The sequence below is a fragment of the Coenobita brevimanus genome, chromosome 6, assembly GCF_032717465.1.
Source record: "Coenobita brevimanus isolate Jiangsu-jjx chromosome 6, ASM3271746v2, whole genome shotgun sequence".
Taxonomy (NCBI): Eukaryota; Metazoa; Arthropoda; class Malacostraca; order Decapoda; family Coenobitidae; genus Coenobita; species Coenobita brevimanus.
The window spans coordinates 47,094,552-47,111,010 of record NC_136959.1 but is presented as its reverse complement, the minus strand read 5'-3'; the positions used below and the strand labels follow the sequence as shown (position 1 = coordinate 47,111,010).

Below are 16,459 nucleotides of genomic sequence, written 5' to 3'. Positions count from 1 at the left end.
AGGAGGGAAGGAAGGAAGAAGGAGAGGAAGGAAGAAAGAAGGAGGAACTGAAAAGAGGAAGGAGCGAGGGAAGAGAAGGGAAGGAAAATGAAAAAAGAAGGAAGGAAGAAAAGATGAAATGATGTGCGGTGGAAGAAAGAGATTATAAAGGGAGGAAGAGGAAGAGGAAGAAAAAGACAGAGGAAGGGCGAAGACGAGAGATAGGAGAAAGAAGATGGCAGCACAGAAGGTAGGATGAGAAGGAAAGAAGGAGAGTGGAGGATGGACAACAAGCAGGATGCGAAAAAAAAAAAATCATAATAATAAGTAGGAGGAACTGGATGAGAGAGGAGGGAGAGAAGAGGAGGAGGGAGGTAAGGAAAGAAGAGGGAGAGGGGAGGAAGAGAAAAAAGATGGACCAGGAGGAAAGATAGGAAATGGCGAAGGAAGTAAATGAGGAGAGGAGTTTGAAAGATGAAAGGGAGAAGAGAAGCTAAAGGAGAAACCAGTAAGGAAGGAAGGAAAGAGAAAGAAAGAGAGGGTTCCTGAAAGAGGATACCGAGTAAGAGGCGAGGAAGGAGCAAAAGAGGAAAGAAATTAGGAGAGAGAGAGAGAGAGAGAGAGAGAGAGAGAGAGAGAGAGAGAGAGAGAGATGGGGGGATTAGGGAACAGGAAACAAAGGTAAGTGAAGCAGAAAAGAAGAGAAGGAAGGAAGGAAGGTGTGAAGAAAGAGGGAGGGACAGAGGGAAGATAGCGGGGAGCGAGACAGGGGTCATGGAATGGAAGGAATGAGGGAAGGAGAGAGAAAATGGGGGAGAATAAAGGAAGGAAGAGGGACACACAGAGAGATGGAGAGAGGGAGAAGGGGAAGTGGGGGAAGGAAGTGAGGGGAGGGGGAAGGAGGAGAGTGCGTAGTATCGTCAATGCCAAGGTGACCAGAGGATCTTCACTCCATTGCAGTCGCCCTCGCTGCCTCCCCGTTCTCCTCCACCACCACCACCACCACCACTCACACCACTCTGCCACTACCATCACCACTCACACTTCCCTCATCCACGACCACCCCTTTACACCACCCACTACCAACACCATTCTCACCACTACAGCTACCTTCATTACTACTACTTCCACCACCATCACCTCATCTCCCACTGACAAATGACGCATCAATCATTACCTACCACCAACTGCCTACTGTCTCTCACTGGGACATTTCCACTCACAGCTGTCTGCAAACACCATTTAGCTTACAATGCATCACCATTAACACTATTTCCATACCTACTGTGCAGTACACCAGCATCTTCAACCACCACGTCTCCTGTTAACATTACTATCACAACCACAATAACCATTACCACCAATACTACCATACACAATAACTGCTATCATTTTCATCCATGACTACAGCAAGTAGCTGATAATAACTACTGTTTCCTGCCATAACCAGACCAACGCCCACACCTTTCACACAACCCACCACCACCACCAGCACCACCACCACTACTCCATTGTTAGCACTACCGCAACCACCATCACTACTATACTAATCCTATTAAAAACGGTTACTACTGACACTATATCCACTGCAGCATAACAAGTAGCCTGTACTAACTGCCACTATTTCTACAACTACCAAACTCATATCAGTACCTCCACTACCTTCCCCCTCCCACTGACACCACCACCACCACCACCACCACCCCCAAAACCACCACCACCACCAACACAACCACAGGCCCCAAACCCCCAACAGCACCCAAATTAGACCACACACAGAACCTTCCAGCATTCACAACACGTCACCAGCACCACCCACAACATCACTATTCTATAGCAAGCAGATGGGGAGGGGTTTACATCCAGGGATCTCTCTCTCTCTCTCTCTCTCTCTCTCTCTCTCTCTCTCTCTCTCTCTCACACACACACACACACACACACACATACACACACACACACACACACACACATACACACACACACACACACACACACACACACACACACATACACACACACACACACACACACACACACAAACACACCCTGAGAGACGTAAACAAAGAGTCGTGATAAATGGAAAAGAATCAGACTGGAAAAAGATTGCCGTACAGGAGAGGACTGCCCAGAGGACTGCCTCAGGGTTTAGTGTTGGGTTCTAGCTAGTCTGTTTTACTGTATTAAATGATAACTGACGAAAGCTTGTGTTGTAAGAGACCCAAATTCTGCTGGCTGATACAAAAATTGGTTACAGAACAGACACACCTTTGACGCAAGCAGATGACTCAGAGATCGTGATATGCTCTCTTATTGGACCCACACGTGGCAGCTGAATATCAATAGTGGCAGATGTAGCCTTGAACATTGTCAGTATATGTTAAAAAAAAAAAAAAAAAAACTATACTGGTTAATAACATTCAGTCTGACATTGAAAAACACTAAAAAGATTTGGGAAAATGTGATAAAAAAATATATGAAGAAGCTCGAATGAGTACAAAGCGGCTGCCAACAAAAATAATACGGAATAACTAGCTTGAGAAACAAACCATACTATTTTGTTCAGAAATTATTCTTCATCCTTTAACAAAGTACAGATTATGAGGGGACTTGGTCCAAGTATGTAACATTTTCAGAAGATGTGTTAATATGGTAATCGATAAATGTTTCTACAGTAAATTGGTCAATTGGTCAATTATATTGGTGACAATGGCCATAGAATTGTTGGCAAACGTTGTCAGTCCCACACTGGAAAAAGAAACTGTCTACTAGTGTGGTAAGCTGTGATACTGTACAATAATTTAAAAATTGCGTGGATAAATATTTGGCTTATAATTCCCTACAAAACGTGTGACTTCCATTCATCCTTTCCCATGAAGTTTTCATGACAGCTTTTCTGGGCTGCATGGTAGTACTTCCCATTTTCTGCTGCTGGCTTCAGTTGACGGGCTTGTGGGTGGGTAACCTTTCCTACTTTACTCTCCTTGTTGACTAACAGAATTATACTTTAGTTACAATAGATCCTACAACAAACAACCTTGAAAGAACAACAGGTCTGATGCTGTTTGCTTTCGTTTTTTCTCTCTTGTGCCTCACACATAACCCCCCTTACACACACCGCTGTAAACATTTCGGTCACCCTTTCCCCCACACATCGTCCCACACCACACCTCAGCCCCCGAAACACACACACCCACCGCCCTACACCTCAACCCTCCCCCTTACACACCTCCCCACACCACAGCTCAACCCCCCAAGCAAACACACACACACACCTTACATGACATTTCAACCACACAGCAACTGGAGTGTCTTTGTCCTCCTTAATACCGCCTTACTTAGCCACACAATAGAGGCCATAATGGAAGCTCTTTTTATTTACGCCACTATACAAAACACACACAAGTAAATGTTGAATAAAACGGGCATTGTTATTATTGTTCTGGACAATGCGTTCTGCTTGCCAAGATTTTTTGCGTCACACTTACTCGTACCGGTTCTTGCTGGACGTTCCCCATACCACCCAGCACCCGCCACATCCACCCAACAACCAACCACCCAACACCCAATCACCCACCAAATCCACCCCTCACCCAACCACCCGCCACATTCACCCCTCACCCAACCACCCGCCAAATCTACCCCTCACCCAATCACCCGCCACATTCACCCCTAACCCAGCAACCTGCCACATCCACCCCTCACCCAACCACCCGCCACATCCATCCCTCACCCAATCACCCGCCAGATCCACCCCTCACCCAATCACCCACCATGCTCACTCCACACCCACCACGTTTACCAAATCACCTGTCCCTCATCCACCAATACCTCCGTCCCATACTCATTAAACTCACCCAGTCACCTGTCTCACACAACACTCACACAGTCACCTTACCCTCACCACCATTCCTCATCCAAAAGTACCCCCACCCCACACTAAACTCACCCAGTCACTGACCCACCAATACTCCCAGCCCACACCCACCAATACCGCAGCCCACATCCATCAAAGTCACTCAATCACCCACTCCACACCCACTAATACTCCCAGTCCACATCTACCACACACCTAATCATCCACTCCTCACCCACAAATATTCCCAGTCTACACATACCACTCACCCAGTCATCCACTCCTCACTCACCAATACCCCCAGCCCACACCCACCAACCTACCCCAATCACCCAATACTCATTCACCAAAGTCACCTATTCACCCACTCCTCACCCACTAATACCCACAGTCCACACCTACCACTCACCCAATCACCCACTTCTTACTCACTGCCCTCTCCTCCCAGTCCAGCCTCAACCCAATCCCTCAGTTACTCCCACAAGCCGCAACGATAAAATCACCTGACGTACTGTTCACACTCCCCCAATGACACACTTAAGTGGGTGACAGGTGCGGCGGGTAGGGGACGAGGGAGATGAGGAGAGAGGGGAGGTAGAGGGAAGAACAAGAGAGAGAGACAGGGAGGGAAGGGAGAGGAAAGAAGGGGAGTTAGGGGGAACAAGATGAAACAGGAGGAGGAAGAATGGAGAGCTGAGCGAGAGGATACAATGAATAATGGGAAGTAATGGGAAGCTGAGGAAACGGGAGAGTACAGTAAAGGAAAGGGGAAGGAAGAGAGAGAGGAGAGGAAGGACAAAGTGAAAAGGTGAAGGGCGACGGGAAAGTATGGGGAAGGAGGGCGAAGGGAAAGAAAAGAGGGGCGAGGCAGGAAATGAAATGGAATGGAGAAGGGTGAAGGATTAGTCTAGGTGGGGGAGGAAGAGGGGTAGAGTAGAAGAGAAGAAAGAAAGAGGAACTATTTGAAGCCTGGGATGTACAGGCTGAGCTGGGAGGGAGGGTGAGGAATGGGCAGGGAGGAGGGGGTGTGGGTAAGGTAGAAGAAAAATGCCTGGGAAGACCTGAGACTAAGATCTGGAAAAAAAAAAAAAAAATCAGCCAAGATATTACGGTGCTAAGATGAAGGCCAGTATTCCTGAACCTGGGAGGCTGTCTAGCGCCCTTTCTTAGCGGTTTATCTATTTTGTTTATTAATTTTTTTAATACCTTATTGATATCGATTTTGACTGCATATATAAAACATGCAAAGTAGGAAGTAGAGGAGGGGAAAAAATTAATGGAAGGGAGGAAGAAGATGAGAGGAAGAAGAAAGGGGGGAGGAAGAAAGGGGGGGAGGAAGAGGAAAGGAAGGAAAGAAGAAGAATGGAGGGAAGGAAGAAGAAAGGAGGGGAAGAAGAAGAAAGGGGGGGAGGAAGAAGAAAGGAGGGGAGGAAGAAGAAAGGAGGGGAGGAAGAAGAAAGGAGGGGAGGAAGAAGAAAGGAGGAGGGGAGGATGAAGAATGCAAGGAAGGGAGGAGGAAGGAAGGAAGAAAGGAAGGGAGTATGAAGAAAGGAAAAGAGGAAGAAGAGAGAAGAGGAGGAAGAAAGGGGGTAGGAAGAAGGTAGAGGTTCTGTAGATCCTTCTGAGATGACGAAAATACAGGTCTAAGAATGGTATATATTCCTGGTGACATGAGCCTTTCCAGCTCCTCTTACCTTACCTGTTTCTGTATATAGCACGGTAATATTCCCTTGTACTTTATTTATGCACACTACGTCAATAATGAGGCCATTAATAGCCTGTAAAAGAAAAAAAATGCAAAAAGCAAGATAAATCGGTAATACAAAGGTGCTGGAAAGTCTCTGAGCTGACGAGAAGACGGACCTTTACTGTTATCGGTTATGGAAACTCCCTAGCATCACTTCCTAAGCGATTTATTTTGCTTGTTACACCTTACTGTCCTAGTCTGTGCTATATAAATCCTTTCAATATCGCCATACTCTGCATAAACACCGTACAAAAGAATAAATCGCTAAGGAAGAGGTGTTAGGGAGCCGACGAGAATACGGGCTGTGAAGTCGTATTCTGGTCGGGTTGGGAGACCTTCTAGCACTTCTTCCTTAGCGATTGTTTGTGCGTGTTACACCTCTATGTTTTATTTTCTCCAAAAAAGGAAAGCAAATATCACACATTATTACCACCCCAGATAAACCACATGCTGAGGAAGAGACACCAGGGAGCCTCCTAAACCAACGAGGCTCCACACACACTGCAATGGCAAGGCAGCAGTGCGTCCCCATCAATACTGCAACGACTCCGAAGCTTCCCGCCGCCACGAAACTGATGGGCAGCGGTGTACTATCCCATGGTGTAAACGCTCAACGACTCTATTCAACCTGGATTATGTATGGTTGGTACATCGGATGCAGTCTGAAGGTTACGCAGATCCTGGAATATCGGACTGGCTTGGGGAACTCGACCGGCTTAGAACACCTGAGCTGGCTTGGAACACCTGAGTGGCTTGAAACACCTGAGTGGCTTGGAACACCTGAGTGGCTTGGAACACCTGAGTGGCTTGGAACACCTGAGTGACTTGAAATATCTGAGTTGCTTAAAACACCTGGCTAACTTAGAAGGGTAAAACTAGAACACCTGACTAAACTAGAACACCTGACTAAACTAGAACACTTGACTGAACTAGAACACCTGACTGAACTAGAACACCTGACAAACTACAGTACATGACCCAAACTAGAACACCTGACTAAAAAAGAACCAAAAACTCACAGAACTATAACACCTGACAACCAGAACACCTGACTATATTAAAACCACTGACGAGACTGGAACACCTGAGCCAGAGCACGTGACTGGTTTAAGCCGCTTGGAACTGGTGACTGCGGCCCTGACTGGTACTACGGTGGCATCGAGAGCCCGAGAGTGGCAGTGACTGGCAGCTTCCCACCCCACACCACTGCCACTTTCATACCATCATTTCCTGCATCTGCTCTACAGTAATCGCGGCACTGAGAGAGAGAGAGAGAGAGATAAAGAAATTAATATAACTTCTTACAAACCACGAAAACACGACAATAAAGTATAAAACCACAAAATGTGAACACAGGAGGGTGAACACAGCAACAAGGGAGGTGGGGGTGAGAGTGGGTGGGATGAACACGGAAGAAGGCTTAGGATTAATGTCCATCGATTGCACGACTCATTAATACAGACAACTACATTTTGCCAGGTCAGTGTCTTCTAGAATACAACACGTAACCATCAGATTTACACACAGGTTCCCAAATGTACTGCTGGATAAAAAGGTGTGGTGAGGAAGGGAATGGGGTCAAGGGGGAAGGGAGAGGATGGACTTCACCAGGAAATACTAGGAATGCCGAGTGAGAACATTCCCCTCAGTGACCACTTCTTAACCCACATAATCTGTTACGGGAGGGAGAGGGGGCTCACCACACACCACACCACACCATACCTCATTAAACTCTCACCATCAAACACCTGACGCAAAGTTTACACGTGGTGTCGCTGTGCACTATGCGCGAGGCAGCTGCGGCATCCACCCGGGAATGAAACCGCCTCATTTTTCCCTACATCTAGCTGGTCCGACCCTGGTGAGGCGCTGTCTTCCACAAAGGGACACCTGTTCCCTACACGGTGTATGTAATTCACTATAACTGTAGAACGGCCCCAGAGGAGCAGTTGCTTACCTGTGGTCGACAGGTTTGTTCAGCCAGACTAACTGGGGTACAGAAACAACAACAAACAGCCATTGCACACCACAACAGGGCACTCTTATCATCACATCGTCACAATACACCACACACAACATTCCACACCACCACTTTGCATTCTCTCAGTATCACAAACCCCACAACACACAACACACTCGTACATCACTTTTACTTCACCAAACCTCATTTAATTCACTTCCTCACCTCACGCTTCCTTCAAGTTTCCTACTTTACCCGACACCTTGCCAAATCGGCGTTCTCCTTCGTGCTCACCTCACAAAACTTTACAAGCTGCATTCACTTAATCCTGCTTCTCTCTCTCTCTCTCTCTCTATCTCTATCTATCTATCTATCTATCTTGCTCTTACCTCTCTCCGTTGTATCAGTCGCTATTAAGAAAATGCCGTACAGATAATGCAGAAAAGAATACCAGGGAGCTAAGAAGTGCTAGAAACCCGCCTAAGCTGACAAGAATACGGCTCCTCGACATTCATTTTGGTCAGTTGAGAAGGCCTTTTAGCACCTTTTTAACACTTCAGCTCTAATATTATATCTCAATAGTATTTTTTGTGCAATAGATATCCTTTTACTACCAACATAAAGGTAAATGATATACAAGGTAATTTCAACGTGACACATGAAGAAATAGCTGGTAAGGAGGTGGCTCTATAAAGCTTCCAAGTTGATACTGGCCTTGTCTGATACGTAGCCTCTTCTTACCTAACCATAACTCAGACAGCTTAAACCAGCCATACACAATTCTACCACCTCACCTCACCTTACCTAACAACATACTCTATCCCAACCATACAACAGTTTACTTCACCTTTTCTCTTTTTAATGTTTTCTTTTTTAATTATATCTCAAATAACTTAACCCAGTTGTGTAACATTTCACCACATCGTCCCACCTTTCTTAGCCATATCTCAAATAGCTTTAACCAACCTTATAATAAACCAGTCTTTGATCTTAACCATAATAGTACCTCAAATTGCTTCACCCAAACATACACATACAACATTCTACCACATCATACATAACCCCTCGCACAAATAGCTTCACCCTTTCAGTACGATGGCGCATTATTTATTCCCGCTATTTTCAGACGGTATTATTTATTTTGGGAAGGGGGTCTCGTACTGACAGAGTTAAGGGAGATAGTTTCATCCCCTGAGTGCCGGAGATTCTTGTTAATAGAAAAAATAATCCTGTAGTAGTAAAAGTAAGAGACGTACTGTACAGGCATCGTAATGAGGGAGCTAACAACACCCAAAATATTATCTCATCCAGCCCCAATATCTCACACTTCATCTCACAATACCGCAGTTAAGTCACCCTGCCAACCCTCGCACTTCCTTTAGTCACTTCTTCAATTTCACCAGGCTACCATCAGGCGATTGTATTCAACTTAAAAAGGACCTCCAGTTGTGTACAGGTTAATTAAATATATCTAACCCCTGCCGTTCAAAAATTCTCTCCCCCGTTCAGCTGAAAATAATCGTCTGGATGCAGCAAGAGTATAATAGACGTCCTGGGGTTGAAGTGGTAAAACAAGCCATACCTCACACTTCTCCATCCCTAATCTAAAAATATCTCAACCTCACCTCCACTTCGTTCAAGACATTTTGCTATATAATGTAATATTTTTTGATAGCTACGTAATTACATCACACGACACCTCTCATCTCTCCGCTTATACACTTTAGTGTACACACACACACACACACACACACACACACACACACACACACACACACACACACACACACACACACACACACACACACACACACACACACACACACACCTCAGTGACCCACAAACCTCACACTGTAGGCCTTATGCAGAGAGATCCATCCCTCAATTTCCTCATTATCTCACGTTCGTCACGGTTCTTAGGCATCTGGTTCCACAACAAAGCTTGTAAAAACACACCACGCCATTCATCCCATCCCATGCACACCACTACATTGTTCATTCATCACATGCTATACATAAATATCTCCATCTGACCCTTCATAAAACATATACTTCATTCACTATCATCACAAGTTACATCCGCTCTCCATCATCTATCTCATCACAGCACTCATCACATATCGTTTACACCAGTCTCTCACCACACACATCACACGCCTCCTTCACATCTCATCTCCCTCACCCCTCACTGTACCACACACCTTACACCACACCAAACCTAACTACTCACTCATCACACCACACCATACTCTTCAAGAACGTTCCACACAAACATCACCACACTTCCCTCACTACGCACCTCACCATACCCACACCTTACCATCATCATACACCACATTTCATTAAAAAAAAACTTCATTATACACACCACACTTATACTCACTACATCTCCTTCACCACACGTTTTTTATCATTCACACCACATCATACAACACCCTCCTCACCACAAACACACACCACACCTTGCTACACACCACACCTCATTCACCACACACATCTCACTCACCACAACTTCCTCACTACAAAACACACCTTACCCACAACTCACCACATCTATCTCACCACACACTACACAGTCACCGTACACACATCTCACCATACCCACACCACACCACACCTTCCTCACCACACACCACACCACACCTTCCTCACCACACACCACACCACACCACACCTTCCTCACCACACACCACACCACACCTTCCTCACCACACACCACATCAAAACCCTCCCTTAACGACCCACACTGGCCCACATCCCCCATTCACGTTATCCCCTTCGTCGCCTCAACACACGCCAACCACACACCACCGCAAACTGCCGTACACCACACACCACTTAGTTTCCCCAGCTCTAGTTTCACCATTACCGCTCTCATAAGTAACAGGCAGGACTGTGTGTGTGTGTGTGTGTGTGTGTGTGTGTGTGTGTGTGTGTGTGTGTGTAATTCACCGGGTAATTCACCGGGTCGGTCAGGATCACTTGATGGTCGTGATCGTCAGCTTTTTACCCTCCCGGAAGGGAGCTGAGAGCTCATATAGTCCGATCCAAGGGCAAGGCTGTGACCTTCACACACGCACACACCCGTCCCCTTGCTCCAGGGAGACAGTAACCACCCACTTCGTCAGTGAAACTTCTCGCAACCTGAGCGAGGCGCGAACTCCCGTCCACCAGTTGGCAAGCGAGAACGTTACCACTGCACCAGCGAGCGGTGTGTAATTCACCGGGTCGGTCAGGATCACTTGATGGTCGTGATCGTCAGCTTTTACCCTCCCGGAAGGGAGCTGAGAGCTCATATAGTCCGATCTAAGGGCAAGGCTGTGACCTTCACACACGCACACACCCGTCCCCTTGCTCAAGGGGGACAGTAACCACCCACTTCGTCAGTGAAACTTTTCGCAACCTGAGCGAGGCGCGAACTCCCGTCCACCAGTTGGCAAGCGAGAACGTTACCACTGCACCAGCGAGCGGTAACATTTCACCACATCGTCCCACCTTTCTTAGCCATATCTCAAATAGCTTTAACCAACCTTATAATAAACCAGTCTTTGATCTTACTTAATCATAATAGTACCCCAAATTGCTTCACCCAAACATACACATACAACATTCTACCACATCATACATAACCCCTCGCACAAATAGCTTCACCCTTTCAGTACGATGGCGCATTATTTATTCCCGCTATTTTCAGACGGTATTATTTATTTTGGGAAGGGGGTCTCGTACTGACAGAGTTAAGGGAGATAGTTTCATCCCCTGAGTGCCGGAGATTCTTGTTAATAGAAAAAATAATCCTGTAGTAGTAAAAGTAAGAGACGTACTGTACAGGCATCGTAATGAGGGAGCTAACAACACCCAAAATATTATCTCATCCAGCCCCAATATCTCACACTTCATCTCACAATACCGCAGTTAAGTGTGTGTGTGTGTGTGTGTGTGTGTGTGTGTGTGTGTGTGTGTGTGTGTGAGAGAGAGAGAGAGAGAGAGAGAGAGAGAGAGAGAGAGAGAGAGAGAGAGAATCAGAATCAGAATTTCATTTCCAGTATTACGATGGTTATTCATTACATAAAGGGCATATAATAACTTAATATCTAAATATACATATATAAATATACTGTACATACTGTAAATACCCATATATATATATATATATATATATATATATATATATATATATATATATATATATATATATATATATATATATATATGCATATATAAACATCTACATAAACATACATAAATATGCATACTGTAAATACCCATATATATAAATACACACACCTACATGTGCACTCATATACATACATCTACATACACGTATCCATACACATATGTAAATATATATATATATAACCATACATACATATACGTAGTTATACACACACACATATGCACCTATATACACATGTATTGTACACATACATATACATATACAGTACATACATACGCATACACACACGTACACACATGTACATACATGTACACATACACACAGACATCTGTACATACATATAGGCCTACAGTACAGTATATACGAACGTGTTGTCATAGCAGGGGGCATTATGTAAAAAATTTATTGTTTAAACAGGGTGTTTAAAAGAAAAATTTTCAGCTGTTTTCTAAAGGAACTTATTGTATGAGTACTGGAAACATTAGATGGGAGACTGTTCTAGAATTTAGGTCCAGCCACTATAAGGGATTTTGCTCCGATGCTAGTGTTTGTTTTGGGGACGTACATATGCTGCTATTGTCTTGTATTGGCAGTATTGATTTCATGTACTTCGGGGTGCGAGAATTGCCAGTTCGGAGCTGTTTTGTTTATTATATTGTAAACTGCTATTCCTAAAGCATACTTATATCTCTGATGAAAAGAGCGAGAGAGAATAATAACACATAATTCAGAATTTGTCAGTTTTCACCTTCGCTTTTAACGGTACTTTTCTGTGGCTATCTTGAAACAAATCTCTCCACACAAGCATTTCATATTGTTTATTTAAATACTTCCTAAATCTTTTAGTTTTATCTACATCAGGCCTTGGTTTCACAATATCGTGGATTGTTTAATTGGACGATATTTCACCCACATGTTGAAATACCATCTTCAGCAATACGAGAAACACAATTTCAACCTGTGAGTATTTCTTCCACTTAATCACCTGCTTCCCACCCATTAATATGAACTGGTATCGACAATGTACACACTCAGTATAATAGGATAGTTTCTTCCTTTTATCCACGTGGTACCCTATCCACTCAGCAGTATAAGCCTTGCACTTCTAATCCATCCATCATTCCGATTCCTCACGCTTCCTGTCCGCCCAACAATGCATAGGCTTGCCCCCTCACTTCCTGTTTTTGTATCAGCACAACACTCGTAACATTCAATCAAATGGCTCACTTGGTAAGCTGCTGTACTCACGCAGCTGCAAGCGCTGGTTCGAATCCTCGCAATATTTCATTTATTCAGTTCCGGTCTAGCAGCTGTGGGAGGATCACTGCCGTCTTAGTGAAACTTGGCTTGCGGAATCCCTAGACTCCATCAGCTATGCCCGACCAGCGATCTACTGCCACCGCCTACGACCTGTTGAGGGGGGCATCCAGCAGTAGATCCAAGCCCCCGGGAGTCACGAAGATCACAGGTGCGGTGGTGTGGTTCAACGTGAAGTCTGGGTACGGCTTCATCAAGCGCCGGGACACCGGTGCTGATGTTTTCGTGCACAGACTCGAGATCGTTGCATCTAACCCCCGACACTTTCGGCGCTTTCTTGGCGAGGGTGAGGCTGTGGAGTTTCGGCTCCGTCAGTCACCCAAGGGTCCCGAGGCTACGGATGTCACTGGGCCGGGAGGTGCTGCTGTGCAGGGCTCTGCCCAAGCACGGCGGCGCCCCACGGCCCAGAGACGCCAGTCTCGTGGTCCTGGGTGTTCTGGGGAGACTAATCTCCTGGTCTCGATGTGCGTCGCTACGGCACAGGCTTTTTGTTGGGGTGACAAGGCTCTGTTGCACGTTCTCCTCCCTCAGATCTTTGAGGAGAACGGGCTACCAAGACTTGTCATCCCCCAGAGCTTTGTCGGAGACGTACATTCAGCCCCTCGTCCAGATCGTCGTCCCCGGCGGCCTCCTAAGCAGCCCAAGTCCCGGCCACCTCCACCTCGGCCCCGCTGTACACCGCGCAAACGGCTGTGCCTGGACGGACCCCTCAACAGGGCGACTGGCTCGTCTGTCTCTCCCCCTACCGACCCGGCACCGATCACGGCCATGGAGCTTGACACCATCACCATCGTTGCTGAGATCCACTCCTTGCCGTCTGCAGCCGAGGGGGAAAGGGCTGCCGTCCCCGTTTCGCCCGACCACCGCGACGTCGAGGGCCCTTCCCCCCCCCCGTTTCTCCACCTGCTGCTGAGGGAGTGGATCTCACAACTTCCGCCACCGATCCGCCGCCTGCAAGCCCCTCACCTGCCCTTGTTCTGCCATCCTCTGCTGAGTCCGACAATGCTGCGTGTACTCGTGAGCTCCTCGCCGCCAGGATCGAACACGGCATAACTCTAGCTCTTGGCCGGGTCCTTCAAGACTCCCAGTTAGGCGTTCCACCTCGCCTTAGGGACTCGGGAGAGCTAGAGTTGTACGAGGATGTAGATCGCGACTCCGAGTACACTGACATCTCGGACTCTGATGGGCAGACTTGAGGTGCTTTTTTGCCCAGAAGCCTCTTCTGCTTCCTTCCGCCTGCTGCCCCGTCGTGCTTGTCGATCATCGGGCAGCCGTTTTCACCACCGACCATCGCACCTTCCCCTGCCCCTGCCGCTTTTCCCCTCGTCCTTCAGCCTGCTGTTCCCGCTTTGCTCTGATTCGAGAGCTTGATTCCGCCTTTTCCCTGACTGGCTCTCTGTTTGCCCGTGCCCCTACATGTGCGGGGCGAATATCTACACACACACACACACACACACACACACACACACACACACACACACTCACTCGTAAACACAATGTCCTTCTGTCCTCACTTTCCATCATTCTTTCTTCTCACTTCCTATTCAACCTTCAGAACAGTTAATTTTCCTGCTCATTCACCAACATGGTTTCTACATTTCATAAATATCCACCACAACAGTTTTTACATTTCCGACCCTCTCTCATAATAAAGTTTTTAGATTTCCTATCCCTTCAATGAAAGTTTTCATACTTTCTCTTCATCTACCCAATACTTTCTAAATTTCCTTTCCATTCACTACATCGGCTTTGAGATTTCTTATCCATTTGTCGATTCGGTTTTTACATATATCCATATATCAAAAAGAATTTTCACATTTTTAAACCATATAACCCAAACAGTTTTTATATATGTCCATGCATCAAAGTTTTTTTTTTTTCATGTCCATCTTCATCAGTGTTTTCCCCATTAATAAAAAAAAAAAAGTCCTATCTATTCACCAAAACAAGTTCACATTTCCTCACCACCTACCAAAATCATTATAACACTGCCTATACCTCCAGCAATGTAACAGTGTCCACATGACAGCATAAACCTGACACAATGTCCATCTGTCAACACTTTCCTCACACCGCTATCCACTCTTACCTCACATTTCCGTCTCCACTCGCCAGTCCGTTCATCGCACTACCTAAGCTGCATTTTATTGTCCCATCAGTCCCATACACGCTCAGGCCAGCCTGTACAAACTGCACAAAGAGGTTTGTTCAGGCCAAACTGATCGTGTGTGGGTTGTTGAGGCCGTATCACCCAATCTAATGCTGACAGGTTGACACCATCCGAGCAGTATCCGGTTCAGGCGGGTTTGAGCGTGTGTGGGCATGAGGGCAACCATTTCAGTCCAGCACCCGGCAGCAGTGTCCAGTCAACATGCCAGTCACAGTATGTACAAACTGAGATGACCCGAGGTTTTGGAAGGAGTTCATCGAAATTTACGAAGAAGATCCATATTAACAGAGGACCATGTTAGGTCAGATATGTTTAGCGCCTATAGACTGGCTAAGGATAAGAAACTAAATTTAATCAACATTCCCTACTCTAACTTTCACATTGTCTTTTTCACTTAATTCTTTTACTGGTGAGAAACTTTCAGTTTTTAATCTTAATCCTCGCGTGTCATGATGCCTTGTTCTTCCCGTACCTTTATTCTTTGTCATTGTTTACATCAACTTACAGTCCTTTCTACTTATCTTTAACTGTATTTTCCGTCAATAACGTTCCCTCTTAACCTTCTCAAGGTCGATTCTATTATTCTCAAAATTATTATAGACCGATCCCTTTAGGAGCCAAGATGGAGTAAGGTGGAGCGGCCTGAGAATCTGTCAATGTTGTCAAGAGTTCGACCCAGCCCCACAGCAGCCTCCTGTTTTGGGGTGTCTAAATGGCTCACTTGGTAAGCTGCTGTACTCACGCAGTTGCAAGAGCTGGTTCGAATCCCCGCAATATTTAATTTATTAAAGGCCATACTACGTTGAGTACACCACTTCCCGTCCGATCAGCGAAGTTAAGCAACGTTGGGTCTGGTTAGTACTTGGATGGGTGACCGCCTGGGAACACCAGATGGGGTTGGCATAACGTTCTCCCTACGTGTCAAGTGGGGTTGGTGGAGGATTAGTGCCTCTCCCTGTAAAACAATTAACTCTAAGCCTTGGCCACCCCGTTTGGGATACATGGCGTCTGGCAATGAATGATGAATGAATGAATGATGATTATAGACACTTGTGAGAGGTAATACTGATACCATCAACCCCACGAGAGTCGGGACAGCTCTGGTATTGGTAACTGCAATAGCTGCAACTGAAAGTACGTCGAGTTCCTTTTTTGTCATAGGACCAGCCATAACCATCCACACTTGACCGTCTCTCACTAGGACTGGCCTGTGGCGTTAAGACAGCAATGAGTGCGTGTGTGGTCGCCACCAGACC

At 46.0% G+C, this 16,459-nt stretch overlaps 1 pseudogene; it reads left to right on the top strand.

The window, feature by feature from the left end:
• The first annotated feature begins 15,987 nt into the window (after window positions 1-15,987).
• LOC145402920 (5S ribosomal RNA) lies at window positions 15,988-16,106 on the top strand (annotated as a pseudogene).
• Window positions 16,107-16,459: the final 353 nt, after the last annotated feature.